The 13,987-nt window shown below is 37.1% G+C and overlaps 1 non-coding gene across 1 annotated transcript; it reads right to left on the bottom strand.

Moving 5' to 3' along the window:
• Positions 1 to 238: 238 nt before the first annotated feature.
• On the bottom strand, positions 239 to 346 carry LOC122305917. Its single transcript, XR_006241349.1, has one exon. It is a non-coding gene; the product is annotated as a small nucleolar RNA R71 (small nucleolar RNA).
• Between the last annotated feature and the right edge of the window lie 13,641 nt (positions 347 to 13,987).

Raw genomic sequence — 13,987 nt, 5'->3', positions numbered from 1 at the left:
CTTTTTATGGCTTGGAAAATGAAAATCCATATGTGCACATTAGGGAGTTTGAGGAAGTAGTTGTGACTTTTCATAGTCAAAATGCAGCTGATGACATTGTGAGACTTAAGTTCTTTCATTTCTCTTTGAAAGATAGAGCTAAGAGTTGGCTATACTCATTGAGACTACGATCTATTGGGTCATGGAATGAGATGACTCAGGTCTTCTTTAATAAATACTTTCCCCAACATAAGACCAATACTTTAAAAAGGCAAATCTCCACCTTTGTACAAAAGGATAGTGAGACTTTGTATCAGTCTTGGGAGAGATTTAAGGAGCTATTGAGTATGTGTCCTCACTATGGATATGAGAATTGGCGCTTAGTGAACTATTTTTATGAGGGACTTACACCTAGAGAGCGTCAATTTGTGGAGATGATGTGTAATGGTGAGTTCTTACAGAAAGATCCTGATGAGGCCATAGAATACCTCAATGAGCTTGCTGAGAAAGCTCACACTTGGACTGGACCTAGTGCTACTGAGAGCACAAATAGGTCACGACTTGCAGGAAACCTAAATGGTGGTGGAATTTACCATCTCAGGGAAGAAGATAACCTAAAGGCTAAGGTTGAGACGCTCACTAGGGAGCTAGAGGTGTTGAAGAATAAAGACTTAAAGCCAACACACGTGGCTAATCATGCAGAGTCTTTTGGACGATGTTTTGTGTGTGGTGGGGTAGATCACCTTGCCCAAGAGTGTCCCACATTTGTTGAGATGAGAGGGATGTATGAGGAATAATGTAATGCCTTAGGTATGTACATGAAGCCTGTTGCACCTTTCTCTGATACCTACAATCCTGGGTGGCGTAATTACCCCAATTTTAGCTGGAAGTCTGAAAACTAGCCGCCTGCACAACCCCCTAGATCATATCCTGCACCATATCATGCACCTTCATCTTCTAGGAGTCCTTTAGAAGATACTTTGCATGCTTTTATTGAGGCACAGAGTAAAACTAATCAAAAGTTTGAATATTTGATTATGCAGGTTGTTGAAAAAAACAAAGAGATAAAGAGTCATATATCCAAGATAATGAGCTCCTTGAGTGTGAATGAGCGTGGCAAGTTTCCTTCTCAAGCTCAATCCACACCCCAAGGTCAGCATATGGCACAAAAAAATTTAAAAGAAGTCAATGCCATTATGACAAGAAGTGGTAAGTCCTTGCACATCCCAACAACCGATAAGCAAAAGGATGTTGAAGAGGAACAAAGTAATGATAGCACCGAGTTCCCCAAGGATGCCGAGGTAATCAAGAGTCCAGTTAAGGTACCATTTCCTCAAGCTTTAAAATCTGGTATGCGAACTTTGGATCCTAGTAATGAAATCTTGGAGAACCTCAGGCAGGTAAAGATTAACCTTCCTCTTTTGCATGTTATTAAACAAGTTCCCACTTATGCAAAAGTTCTTAAAGATTTGTGTATAGTTAAGAGGAAGCACCATGTTAAGAAGACAACATTTCTGACAGAGCAAGTTAGTGCTCTAATTGAGAAGCGAATTCCTCCTAAGTACAAGGATCCTAGTTGTCCAACCATTGCATGTAATATTGGGAATCATGAGTTTGGGCAAGCCTTGCTAGATCTAGGAGCTAGTGTTAATTTGATGCCTTATTCCATTTATTTGCAGCTTGGTTTGGGTGAAATTAAGCCTACTTCTGTCGTGCTTCAGTTGGCTGATCGTTCAGTTAAGAAACCGAGAGGGATAGTTGAGGATGTTTTGATCCAAATTGACAAGTTTTATTATCCTGTTGATTTCTTAATTTTGGACGCTCAATCAGTTGTTGAATCTAACTCTAAAGTTCGTCTCATATTAGGTAGACCTTTCCTTACTACGGCTAATGCACTTATAAATTGCAGGAATGGGTTGATGAAGTTATCTTTTGGAAACATGACCATGGAGGTCAACATTTTCCATATTGAGAAGCAGCCAACAGATGATGAGTGCCACCAAACGTATATGATTGATGCACTCATAGATAAGGGAGTTCACACAACTCATGATTTTGATCCCCTTGAATATTCCCTTGTGAATTTTGAGTTTAATACATCTGTTAGTGATTCATTTGATGTTATTGATATTTGTGCTGTTTTTGATGAAACTCAGGATTATGGCACACAGGTTTGGCAACAGAAATTTGAGGAGTTGCCTAAGAAATGTGGAAAACAGATTCCTGTAAGTATGAAAGCACCAAGAGTTAAATTGAAATCTTTGCCTAAGTCTAAAGTCTATAAGGTTAAAATGAAAACATTTCATGATAAAAATATTCTTAGGAATAGGTTTAAACCTAATGACCGAATATGCTTATATGATTTTGGATCTCACAAGCACAAAAGAAACCTTTGGTTTAGGTGGACTGACCTATTTTTAGTAAGGAATTTTTTTGTAAATGGGGCGGTAGAAATAGAAGATCCTAAGGATGGTCGGATCTTTAAAGTAAATGGTCAACGCCTTAAAATATTAATTGATAGGCAAGTTTCGAAAGTGGAAGACATTCCACTTGTGGATCCAGTCTATCAACCTTGACCACACCACCAAGGTATGTGTTTCTTTATTTATTTTGTTTTGCTTTGTTTTGTTTTTGTTTTTTCTTATTTTCTTTCTTTTCCTTTTTGTTTGCTGTTGTTTTCTTTGTTTTTGATTACAGGATAGTTTCATTTCCTCATTTCAGATTACCATATTTGGTGTTTAGTGAGCTACCCACGTCACTCATCAGGTGTATTATACCATTTTCAGTTACTCTCCATTCAATTTTGATTCTTAAATATTGAGGACAATGTTTCATTTAAGTTGGGGGGTGGTGGTGCAAATTCAGTATTTAAAATGCTTGTTAGAACTCTGTGGCATGTTTTCATGTGTCAATTTTTTTTTTTTAATTTGCATCACACGTGCATCATTTTCACATGTGTACTCATTCTCATTCATAGCCATCTTCGTGAATTCACCAAACCCACCATAATCATTTTTGCTGAAGCATTCACAGAACCTTTAATGCACTTATCCAAGTTTTGTGGTAAGATGGTGGTTTGACATATGTAGCTAGAGAACTCTTTTGCTTAAGTATTCATGTGAGTTTGGAGAGGATTGAGAGCATACAAATGCAGTAAATTGTGATAAGCATTCATTGATCTGTTGAATTGGGCACTTCTTTTGAGAATATCATTACATGGTTTGCGATACAATGGTGGATATACTTGGGATATGACGAAGGTCAACTTAGGATTAACGTTTGAGCCTTTCAAGCTATCATTTCCATCATAGACCCCTAGTAGCCAACTTTGAGCCAATAAAACACTTGTAGCTTTTTCTTTTCATATGCCCATATCATCCATGTCTCTCCACATTAGAGTATAACCTATACACAGATTTTCTTACCCTTTTTACTTCCAAGTGTATACTACGTGTGGAATTTTTATTTCTTTTTTTAATTTTATCATTTTCAATTAAAAAGAAGAAGAAGAAGAAGATGATGGAAAAAAGAGAAGAGTACAAGTTGCAAAGTGTTCAATTGAGTGAGCTTCAAAAAAAAAAAAAAAAGAAAAAAAAAGGGAAAAAAAAAGAAGTTGGTAGAGATGGAAAGAATACAAAAGTGGATGTGTTTGTCCATCAAATTGTTGAAAAAAAAAGAGGAAGAAGAAGGAAAAATATTATTATTTGATGATCTGAAAAGTTGGAGAGTATATCAAGTGAGAAGTGTGATCTATTGAGATATTTAATAAAATTCCCTTTGTATGTACTTGGAAGTTTTTGAATCCCTTTAATCCTTTTCATATAACCCCAAAACCAAGCCACATTACAACCTTTTGTGTTGACCATTCTGATCCTAAGTAAGCTGTTGGAAAGATTGATGGAAGTCTCATTTGTTAGTGTTCCTATCATAAGATCAATGTTTGCTTGTTGCTTGTACATAATTGCCTAATTTTCCATGAGAGTGTGTATACACCCATTGTCAACTCCATAGAGAGAGCCCTTACACAAAACACTATTATATTCGTGAGTTATGGAATTGAACCTTTTGCTTGAGATGTTCTTGATGTTGCATGTGTCAAAGTTAGTGGTACAATGGTTATGGCTTGGAGAACACACACACATTCTGTGGATTGCTATAGGTGGATTGATCTTGATGGCTTATTGGATTCCTTAGATTGTTTTGACATGTGAATTTGGAAAGTGTAACTTGATGGCTTTTATGTGTGATTTTCTTTGGTCTTTTTCATTGTTTTGACATGAAAATTGCTAGGGACTAGCAATGAGTAAGTTGGGGGGTATGATGAGTGTGCGAAAGTGCACTCTATATACCCTAGTATTGGACTAAAATGCTAAAATGTGGATAGAAATCATAAGAATTAATGTGTATTCTTAAATTGAATTTTTATTTACGTTGGGATACTCCTAAGCAGTTTTTTTTTATTTTTTTTTATTTTTTATGTCTAATTTCAGAGTTTATAAAAGAGTAAGTCAAGCCCAGTCAAATTCAAAAGAGGACATTCATGGGGTTTGAGAGCAATTTGGAAGAAAAGAAAAAGAAAAAAAATCACAAAATGAGACCACAAGAAGTCCAAGTCTGAAATTCGCTAGGGACAGTCTGGACATACTTTTAGTCTTTTGACTGTATCCTTTTACTCACATATCAGATTGATGCAATTCTTCATGCATTAGAAAGATATCTTAAAAGGCTATAACTTTGTATCTAATAAGAATTTCCAAATTCGAACTCCTGAAGAGTGTACGTGGCTGCCAAGATAAATCCTAAAATTTAAGCGATTTTTTTATGCGGAAATTAAAAGGACATTAGGGTTTCTTTCTTACCCTATATAAGCATATCATTAGCACGAAATTGGGGGGGGGGGGAGTAAGAGGCACAAGAGACAGATCTGAAGAGAGGAGAAAATCACTTCCATGGCCACCGTTCGCTTCAGTTTTCTCTGGAGATTTTTGTTGTCCATTATATTTATGGGTAACTAAATTCTCAAGTAGGGTTAGGGATGAACTTGTACATTAGATGGTATTTCTAATTTATTGTTAATTCATGTATTTGATTTTCAATTGCTAAAACTTTTTTGTTTTATCATTCTCAATTCATCGTTGATGTTTTCTTCTCGGAATAATCATAGAATTTATTGTGTTTATAGATTCAGTCATGCTTTTTGCTGCAATATCGCTTATTGAGTATATTGTTGTCATGAGATTTTATCAATAGGGGTAGTAATTCACGTTTTTTAAAAGTGGTGAATATTTTTTCAAAGGATTACATTTGATTTAAGTCTGATTTATAAATCTATACCTTCCGATTGGGAATTGCGGAAATTGAGTTCCTAATTGAGTTATCCAATGAATTAAGAATAATTAAAATACCAGATTTGTGCAAGGGATTCCCGGCGCTCTATTGTTTGTCAAATTTGAGTACTTTTTCTGTTAATCACTTTGCTTCACTTGAATTTACATTTAAAATTAATCTTTGTTCTCTATTACTTATTTAATATTTTTCTTTAGTTTCTTTGTTTCTCTTGCTATTCTTTTAATTTGTCTCCCTGTGGAATCGACACCCCAAAGCTGTGCTACAACTACCGCGTTATTCTTTGGGCGTAATCAGCTATGAATGAGAATGAGTATACATGTGATGCAAATTAAAAAAATTGACACATGAAAATATGCCACAGAGTTCCAACAAGCATTTTAAATACTGGATTTGCACCATCACCCCCAACTTAAATGAAACATTGTCCTCAATGTTTAAGAATCAAAATTGAATGGGGAGTAACTGAAAATGGTAGAATACACTTGATGAGTGACGATGGTAGCTCGCTAAGCACCAAAGATGGTAACCTGAAATGATGAAATGAAATTATCCTGCAATCAAAAATAAAGAAAACAACAGCAAACAAAAAGGAAAAGAAAGAAAATAAGAGAAAACAAAAATAAAACAAAGCAAAACAAAATAAATAAAGAAAAACATACCTGAGTGGTGTTGTCAAGGTTGATAGACTGAATTCACAAGTGGAATGTATTCTACTTCTGGAACTTGCTTATCAATTAATACTTTAAGGTGTTGACTATTTACTTTAAAGACTTGACCATCCTTAGGATCTTCTATTTCTACCGCCCCATTTACAAAAACATTCCTTACTAAAAAACGGGCTAGTCCACCTAGACCGAAGTTTTCCTAGGTGCTTATGGAGTCCAAAATCATTTAAGTATACTCGGTCATTAGGCTTAAACCTCTTCCTAAGAATATTTTTACCATGAAACATTTTCAATTTAACCTTATAGACTTTATGTGACGCCCCCAAATCCCCACGCACGGACATGGGAAAATCGAGACGTCCTGATGATGACAACCCGGGTCACCACCCTATCGACAAGTGCCAAGTGTGTGTAAGAGCAACAAATGTGCAAAAGGAAACGCAGCGGATAACGAAAGTCATATAACTAAGTACCAGAATTTTTCGTAATATAATACAAGCTGTTTAAAACATACATAAATAAAATATTACATAACACAAATATAGTTTTAAAAACAGCTGCAAAGCATAACTTCAACTCAAAACTCCGGCGGAGCCGCATCCTCGGGCTCAGCCTCCTCCTTCTCCTCGAACCCTGCACCAAAATCTACGGAACTAAAAATGGCGCCACAGGTAAGTAAAATCCAAACACCACCAGATAAAAACATATAAAACTCAAACAATATGCATGAAGTATGCCCAATGCACATGTCTCATAAACCACATCTCAAAACCCATAAAAACATATTTTTCCACGCATGCCAAAAATCCTATTTGGCCCAAAAACATATCCTTTCCAAATATCACGCCAAAAGTCACATTTGGCCCATATCCATCTCAAACCATTATCCAATTAATCCGTATGCACCATGACCTCCCCTAGGGGTCATCTGCACACCCTGACTCTAGTGCCACACCGCAGGTTACGACCACGCATATGACACCTAACGAGCGATGCCCAGTTCCACGGCCTGCGCTTTCATAGCCAAGCATCCTCTAGCACTCGCCAGTGAAGGGCCACGGAGTCGGTGCGTAGAGCGATGCCCGGTTTCGCGCCCAGCGAGTTCGTAGCCAAGCATCCCCTAGCCCCCGCTCCCGTCGTCGCCCAGCGACAATTCAGGGGACGTCACTCAGTTTATTCCACTCTTGAGTGACCAGAGGAGCTCCACCGAGATAATACCCCATCCCGGCTTGGGGTCGTGATACACACGCACCCAAAAATCCACTTACGCCAATAAAACAGGCTTTTCTCAATTAAATAAAAACGCACGTGCATGCACCATGTAAATGCGATATCAATGTACAAAATAATCAACCATCCATAAATCAATAAAACAAGCAACTCCGTCCTCCATCCATCCGACCCCCGAACTCTTCGGACTCAGTCCAGAATCAACCAACCAGCAGATAAATAATTATTGAATGAGAAAAATATATTTAAATCTGAAAGTAGGGTTTGGAAAATACTTACAGCGCTATATGGTATTTTTAGAAAGCTTGCGGTGTTACAAACGGCGGAAGGAAAGCAACGTAACAGTGAAATTTCACTGTAGCCGTGGGTTGTAAAATACCCACTTTTGAACGGGGACAAACCAAGGCTCGGGATTGATAGGGAAGGGTCTAAGGATGTTTATGAAGCTAGTGGAAGTGGAGGTTGGCCGTGGGTGACGGCGAAAACGGTGGTTGATGGCTGAATTTTCCAAAATGGAAAGCTAGCTCGTGGGAGCTGTTCCGGTGACTATTAGAGGCCGGAAATGGGTGGGTTAGGACGGCAAGGAGTCGGTGATGAAGTGGTGAAGAGGTGGTGGCCGGAGGTGGAGCGAGGGCGGCAGATCGGAGCAAAAACCATGTGGAAAGAAATGGCTCTAGGTGGCTAACGGCTGGCCGGATGGGGGAGATATTTGGTGGGGTGGTGCGCCGGCAGGAGGGGGTTCGAACGCCTGTGGCTGTGTCGGCCACGCCGGCTGGCGGCGGCTGTCTGGGTGAAGGTGAAGCTTCCGGCCGTGAGGAAGAGGAGAGAGAGAGAGACGAACGGGGGGCTCGGGGGAGAAGGAAAGAAGAGAGAAAAAGAAAGAAGAAAAAAAGAAAAAGAAAGAAAAGAGAAAAAGAGAAAAAGGAAAAAGGGAAAAGAAAAGATGTAGGAAAGAAATGAGGTCCAATCCTCACTTCGGAAAACAAGACAAATCTGCCGAAAACGAGATTAAAAACCGTAAAACGACTAAATAAATAAAACACAACATCAAATAAATAAAAACCAATTTTAAAACGCAATAATTTAAAATAAATAAACCAATATATTAATTAAATTAAAAACAACCCTTCAGTGAAAATACACGCAGAAGCGGGTCATCACACTTTAGACTTAGGCAAAGGTTTCAATTGAACTCTTGGTGCTTTCATACTTACAGGAATTTGTTTTCCACCATTCTTAGGTAACTCCTCAAATTTTTGGTGCCAAGCTTGTGTGCCATAATCCTTGTCTATGAGTGTGTCAATCATGCATGTTTGGTGGCACTCGTCATCTGTTGGCTGTTTCTCAATATGGAAGATGTTGACTTCCATGGTCATGTTTCCAAAAGATAGCTTCATCAACCCATTCCTGCAATTTATAAGTGCATTAGCCATAGCAAGGAAATGTCTACCTAATATGAGAGGAACCTTAGAGTTAGACTCAACAACTGATTGAGTGTCCAAAATTAAGAAATCAACAAGATAATAAAACTTGTCAATTTGGATCAAAACATCCTCAAGTATCCCTCTCGGTTTCTTAACTGAACGATCAGCCAACTGAAGCACAACAGAAGTAGGTTTAATTTCACCCAAACCAAGCTGCAAATAAATGGAATAAGACATCAAATTAACACTAGCTCCTAAATCTAGCAAGGCTTGTCCAAACTCATGATTCCCAATACTACATGCAATCATTGGACAACCGATCTCCTTGTACTTAGGAGGAATTTGCTGCTCAATTAGAGCACTAACTTGCTCTGTCAGAAATGTTGGCTTCTTAACATGGTGCTTCCTCTTGACTGTACACAAATCTTTAAGAACTTTTGCGTAAGTAGGAACTTGTTTAATAACATACAAAAGAGGAAGGTTAATCTTTACCTGCCTGAGGTTCTCCAAGATTTCATTACTAGAATCCAAAATTTGTATGCCAGATTTTAAAGTTTGAGGAAATGGTAAATCCAATTGGTAAATATTAGCTGGAAACATGATGCAAGATGGTGTGACTATGCGTGTAGGGTGGAGGTAATCTTGAAGGGTCCTAGTGGGTTGATCTTCGTGTTTACTTATTTTCTCAGAATTAGAAGAATTATCAAACAAATGATCAGAAAAATTAAATTCTGACTCCAACACAGGTCTACAAGTAAACCGACCCAAGGCGTCTCTATGCCTATGCATGCAAGGTAGAGAAAAACGCAACACTTAAAAAAACTACAAAAAGAAATAGAAAATAAAATAAAGATGCAGCAAGCTAAAAGAGGGAACGAAGTTACCGCCTTTACAAACTGTTGAAAAGAAAAATTATCTCACAATTCTTCTACCGTCTCCCCTGCAACGGCGCCAAAATTTGATTATGCCCAAATAATAACGCGGTAGTTGTAGCACAGCTTTGGGGTGTCGATTTCACAGAGAGACAAATTAAAAGAATAGCAAGAGTAACAAAGAAACTAAAGAAAAATATTAAATAAGTAATGGAGAACAAATATTAATTTTAAATGTAGATTAAAGTGAAGCAAAGTGATTAACGGAAAAGGTACTCAAATTTGATAAACAGTTGAGCGTCGGAAATCCCTTACACAAATTCGGTATTTTAATTATTCTTAATTCATTGGATAACTCAATTAGGAACTCAATTTACGAAATTCCCAATCGGAAGGTATAGATTTATAAACCAACATTAAATCAAATTTAACCCTTTGAAAAATCATTCATCACTTTTAAAATACGTAAATTACTACCCCTATTGAGAAAATCAAATGACGACAATATACTCAGGGAGCGATATTGTAGTAAAAAACTAAATCAATATAGATAAATAATTGATCCAAATATAATAAAAAAACTAATCCATTTAATAGAAAAAGCATGACTGAATCCATAAATAGAATAAATTCTATGATTATTCGGAGAAGAAAACATCAACAATGAATTGAGAATGATAAAACAAAAGAGTTTTAGCAATTAAAAATCAAATACATGAATTAAAAATAAATTATAAATACCATTTAATGTGCAAGTTCATCCCTAACCCTACTTGAGAATTTAGTTACCCATAAATATACTGGACAACAAAAATCTCTAAAGAAAACTGAAGCGAACGGTGGCCATGGAAGTGATTTTCTCCTCTCTTCAGATTTGCCTCTTGTGCCTCCTCCTCCTCTCTATTTCGTGCTAATGATATGCTTATATAAGGTAGGAAAGAAGCCCTAATGTCCTCCTAATTTTCGCATTAAAAAAATGTCTAAATTTTAGGACTTATCTTGGCAGCCACGTACGCCCTTCAGGAGTTTTAATTTGGAAATCCTTATTAGAGACAAAGTTATAGCCCTTTAAGATAGATTTCTAATGCATTAAGAATTGCATCAATCTGATGTGTGAGTAGAAAGATATAGTCAAAATACTAAAGTATGTCCAAACTGTCTCCTAGCGAATTTCGGACTTGGACTTCTTGTGGTTTCATTTTGTGATTTTTTTTTTCTTTTTCGTTTCTTCCAAATTGCTCTCAAACCCCATGAATGTCCTCCTTTGAATTTGACTGGGCTTGACTTGCTCTTTTATAAACTCTGAAATTAAACATAAAAAAACTGCTTAGGAGTATCCCAACGTAAATTAAAATTCAATTTATGAATACACATTAATTCCTATGATTTCTATTCACATTTTAGCATTTTAGTCCAATAATTGAGTATTTATAGTGCACTTTTGCACACTCATCAGTTCCACTGTTCCAACTACCACCTTGTTAATTAGTTTCTTTAAATTCAATGAATATAATCAATTGGTTTCTTTAATCTCAATGGAAGAGTGATTGATAGGATGCAGGAGACTTATAACACTAAGTTAGAAAGAAAACTGCCTATGATGGAAAAATAATTTATTCATTATTAATCCAATGCTCCGCAACAAACTTGAATTAATTATTGTTCTACTGGAGGATATTTAGTTGAATAGGTGTAGATACACGGTTTGCGATTGTTTTATTTTTAGAAAAATTCTTATTATTTTTTAGTTTGTAGTTAGTTTGAAGAAACTTTCCATTTTATTTAGAAATAATAGAAACCATAACTAGGGCTGTTCAAATAACTCCTGTACTCGGCCCGACCATTTTTCTGACCCGACCCAAAATTCTGACCCGCCTACATGTATAATAAAAAACGGGTTATACCGTAACCATTTTCATTTTAATCGGGTAATACCCGGAACCCGTTTCCTACACAAAAATCAGCTTGCAGACTCGCAGTGATTCTCTCCTTGCAACGTTGCTCTGTTGCTCAAAGCTCTCCCTCATCATTCTCAAGTCTCCACCAGATTTTCGTAATTATCTATAGGTCTCTCTCTCTCTCTCTCTCTCTCTCTCTCTCTCTCTCTCTCTCTCTCTCTCTCTCTCTCTCGATTGGTAGATTTGGGCTTTTGAAGGTTGATGTTTGGAAGTAGTTTGATCTGATAAACGAGGTCGTGCGTGTGTGGGGGGGATACCTTAGGAGCGATATAGATCTAATAAACGAGGTTGATCTTCTTAGTGAGCTCTTTGCTAGCATCGGTGGCTAGGTGAAGCTTCATCTGGTCCATCAAGGCGTCAAACTTGAGCTGCTTGCTGCTGGACTTTGCCATGGCTTATATCTACGCTCCCCAACTATTGCTTGCTTGCAGGCTGTTCGATTGAATGTGCCTGCCAGGACACGAATTAAATTCAATACTACGGAAATGTGAGAGTTGGTTGAGCTGACGAATTAATTAATTAAACAACTTTATTAAGTTGTTTGTAGTGTGGAGACCCATCTGCCAATATAAACAAAGATGTAGATAAGGCCGCATTTTGGATATTTTGGGTACATATTTTGTATTGCATAAACCTGCTTCCAACTTTTATAGTTGTAGTTTAGCACAATTTTAGTGCTGTTTTTTTAATGAGCTGAGCATGAGCAATATTGGGGTTTCACCTTGAAAAGATTTGCTACCATTTATTTCTTATAACTTAATTTTTGAGTATTTCTTGTGTATATATAATTGTTTGCTTCTTTATCACTTTGCTGATTTAAGTATTCTGCACCCAACCTGTTTACACATGCCACAATTGATTTTTTTAGCTTCAACCCAACCCCATTAGAATTCCACCAAATAATTTGTATATTTAGTAAACACATGGGATTATCTAAACCTGAAGGGCTTGTTTGTTTTTGGAGCTGGGTTTGAATTAAAGCTAGATGGGTTTGTTTTTTGGGTTTGAATTAAACCTGAAAGGTATATTAGTAAACAAATGCTGGGTTTGTTTTTTGGGGGGGACATCAACCTATTCAATGCATGTGCTTTCCAACAAAGTACTTCTCTTATCTTTATCCTAACTATTGAATAAATCCTAACTATATATCTTTTCTCTGGGATTTATTTAGTTGCATTTTATCCTGTAGAATGGTATTTTACGGCTTGTTTAGTGGCTGCAATCATGAGCATGATATTAGATTCAATTCCTTTTGTTGCAGAGGCTACACTTGTGAAGCTCCAATTAGGTTCTCAACGTGAGCTAAGCTCACCCTTGGAGCAGACAGAGCATGTAGAAATGGATTCTGATTTAAGCTCATCCACTGCTTGGGCTGCTAGTAATTCAAAGAGTTCACAAGACTTTTTTTTTTTTTTTTTTTTTTTTTATAGAAATAGCCGGTAGCCACCCACATAGTAGCCCCGTCCCAAGTTTATTAAGAAAGCCCTCATATATGGCGGAGGAAAACCGTGGTTACATCACTATCAACAGGGATTTTACAAAAAAAAAAAAAACCAAAAAAACCCCTGTGATCAAAGGAAAACAAAACAAAGAAAGAGCTAACAAACATAAAGGAGAGCACAATTACATCCTAATATAAGGAAGACCCCACATATCCGTACGTACTAACCCACGAAGAATTCCCCTATTAAGGGCCAGCCCTATAAAAAACTTACCTTTATTAAAAGCCCCCTCTTTGGCAAGATAGTCTGCAACCATATTTGCTTCTCTAAAAATATGCTAGATGGAACACTGTAAATCAACAAACAAACTCTGGATGTTATCCCAAAAATCCCACAAATACCATAAACTGCATTTATCAGCCTGAATCCATTTCACAATAACTTCTGAATCGGACTCCACCAAGATGTCTCGAATACCCAACTGTTGTGCCAACTTTAACCCATCCAGTAAAGCTCTCCCCTCAGCAACATTATTGGAGACCTACCCATAATGAATAGCAAAACCCGCCAACACTCGACCATCATGATCTCTAATAATCTCACCGCCACCTGCTAAACCAGGATTTCTGAGCGAACTACCATCAACATTGAGTTTATACTGACCTGTATTTGGCTTAATCCAAGCTATAGCTTTCATACTTTTTTTTCTAACATGAGAAAAAGGGCAATTTAATTCCTGTAAAACCTTGATATCATTTGCATGCAATCTATCAAATTTTCGATGCGGAGAAAAAATATCAATTAACATCAATTTAATCCTCCTTACCACACCCTTCCAATCAGTATTCTTTCCTTCCATTCTATGCTGACACAGTGTTCTCCACAAAGCCCACGTGATAATGATTGGTAAGATACCACGACAACAACTTACTTGAGAAGATTCTAACGCTCGAATCCACCAAACATTCATAAGCACACTCCAGTTTTGGAGGTTAGGCAGCCGAACCCCCAAAATACCTGCAAAATACCTCCAAACCATAGCAGCCAATTCACCACTACAAAAAATAT

Source organism: Carya illinoinensis, chromosome 3 (genome assembly GCF_018687715.1).
Source record: "Carya illinoinensis cultivar Pawnee chromosome 3, C.illinoinensisPawnee_v1, whole genome shotgun sequence".
Classification (NCBI taxonomy): Eukaryota; Viridiplantae; Streptophyta; class Magnoliopsida; order Fagales; family Juglandaceae; genus Carya; species Carya illinoinensis.
This window is presented reverse-complemented; position numbering and strand designations above follow the sequence as displayed.